Source organism: Myotis yumanensis, unplaced genomic scaffold (assembly GCF_028538775.1).
Source record: "Myotis yumanensis isolate MYYU_CA2020_CCGP unplaced genomic scaffold, mMyoYum1.0.hap1 SCAF_12, whole genome shotgun sequence".
Lineage (NCBI taxonomy): Eukaryota > Metazoa > Chordata > Mammalia > Chiroptera > Vespertilionidae > Myotis > Myotis yumanensis.
In genome coordinates, this window is record NW_027223763.1 from 36913952 (window position 1) to 36916264 (window position 2313).

At 50.2% G+C, this 2313-nt stretch overlaps 1 pseudogene; it reads left to right on the plus strand.

The window, feature by feature from the left end:
- The first annotated feature begins 1438 nt into the window (after positions 1–1438).
- Positions 1439–2041, plus strand: LOC139021129 (ferritin light chain pseudogene; annotated as a pseudogene).
- Positions 2042–2313: the final 272 nt, after the last annotated feature.

The following is a 2313-nucleotide window of genomic DNA, read 5'->3' on the forward strand; positions in this document are numbered from 1 at the left end:
AGATACTATACCAACTCAAAACAAGCCGACATACTAACATGAATCATACATCCTTGGGTGTGATACAAATTACCAGGAAAAAAAAGATCTTTTGTTTGCATTACTACTTAATTGCAAGCAAAGTCCTCTGTGTTTCTCCTTGGTCTTCCCCTCTCTCTAAAAGAAGAAGAAAAGAAAAACCACCTTCATCATCAACTCCTAGTCTAAAAAGTGACTTCCACCTTTAGTGGGAACCTGGGCCTTCCCATTTTGGCTAATTAAGAGTCTGCATCTTGTTCCTGAGCAGCCATGAACTTCACTCCGTATGTCTGTAAGCATCTCTTCCCTGTGGGGAAAACACCCCACGCACAGCCACACTGGTTCTCTCGTCCAGCACTGGGTGAGCTCTTAATTCCCCCATCCCCCGGCATCAGAAACCACGGATTTTGTAAAGAAGACAGTGAGAAAATAATCCTTAATGAGACCAACAGCTCATCAGCAACCGTCTCCCAGGAAACCCACAAAGATGCACCTACCCAATCATGATGCTCATTAGCTTTGATGGAAAAAACCCACAGACCAACATAGCAGAAGGGTCACGATTCATTTTTTTTGCCTCTGCCAGCAAAAGACAGGTTTTTTTAAAGCTTAAAATGGTCCCTGTTGAAACTGTCATTCCCAGATTACAGCTGGCGGTACCACGAGCACCATGGAACCGACAGAAAATCACTGCACTTGCTCCGGTCTGGTTCCCTGGGAATAGCACACGGCCTGTCAGCATGCGTCTCTGCCCACGGAGCAGAGCAGCCGGGTGGCTGCAGTACACGCCGCCTGACAGCACCCTCTCCAGAGGCCTGGCATTATTACAGTCTGCCCTGCTGCTCACGTGGAATTAACTTGTTCTGACTGTGTGACAGTTCTGACGACTACACAGTTTGAGGCAAGGGGCCGGGTCACATGCTGCTACATGCATGGGCTGTCACTAACTGGGCCACTAACACCAGACAAAACCTTGTCAGGAGAGATAAGGCCCTCTGGTGACAGAGGTAAGTGACTCAACTCACGGCCTACTCGTGAGGGTTTTGTTCAGTTCTGGGACAGCGTCAGCTGACAAAAGGACTTGACGTTTCAGGTTAGACACAATCGACGCTGGCAAGAGGAAGGAGGCAGAGAGGCAGAAAGAGAAAAACACATGGGACAAATGTGAGAATGCTGAAGGAGGCAGCCTGTTAGGAGGGGGCAAAAGAAGAGTGTCCGCAGTGCCCTCAGTGGTCCCCAGGATCTGTCTCTTGCTTCAACAGTGTTTGGACAGAACAGACCCAGGGATGCCCCTTCTTCCAGCCTCGACCACCCTCCTCCCTCTCTTCCAGTCACCACCGTCAGAACCACCCCAGCCATCCTCAGCTTCCGAGACCAGTCAACACCGTTTTTGACCTTAATTGCTTATTGCCGAACAATCATGAGCTACCAAATTCATCAGAATTCTTCCACTGTAGTGGAGGCCGCCATCAACTGTCAGGTCAACCTGCATCTGCGGGCCGCCTACACCTACCTCTCCCTGGGCTTCTATTTCAACCAGGACGATGTGGCTCTGGAGGACGTGGGTCACTTCTTCCCTGAGTTGGCTGAAGAGAAGTGCAAGGGCCTGAGAGTCTCTTAAAGTTGCAAAAACAGCGCGGTGGCCGCATTCTCTTCCAGGACCTGCTGAAGCCTCCCCAAGACGAGTGGGCAGAACTCAGGACGCCATGGAAGCCGCCCTGGCCTTGGAGAGGAACTGAACCAGGCCCTTTTGGAGCCGCAGGCCCTGGTTCTACCCGCGCAGACGCTCAGCTCTGTGGCTTCCTGGAGAACCACTTCCGGGTTGAGGAGGTGAAACTCATCAAGAAGATGGGTGACACCTGACTCACCTCCGCAAGCTGGAGGCCCCCAGGCTGGGCTGGGCGGCTATCTCTTCGAAAGGCTCATCCTCAAGCGGACAAGGAGCCTTTGGACCCCAGAGGCCTTCAAGGGGCCCCTCTGCATCCCCTGTGTCTGGCTTTTGCCCAAGCCTCTCTGTCCCTGAAACCACTAGGCATCCTTTTAACCACACTGGAGCCTAAGCATGGGCCACGTGGAAACAATAAAGCTTTCTGTAACAACAACAAAAGAAGACGGTGTCCTTACTTTTGAAAATCAATGATACAAATCTCCAAAGTACTCTTATTTCACAGTCATAAAACCACCAGCAAGAAAATAAAGCAATCAACCTTGGTTTTATTAAGTACAGATTCTATTGCATGCTTGGCACTGAGCAAGGTATTATAAAGGCTACAAAAACATAAACATGACCCTGAA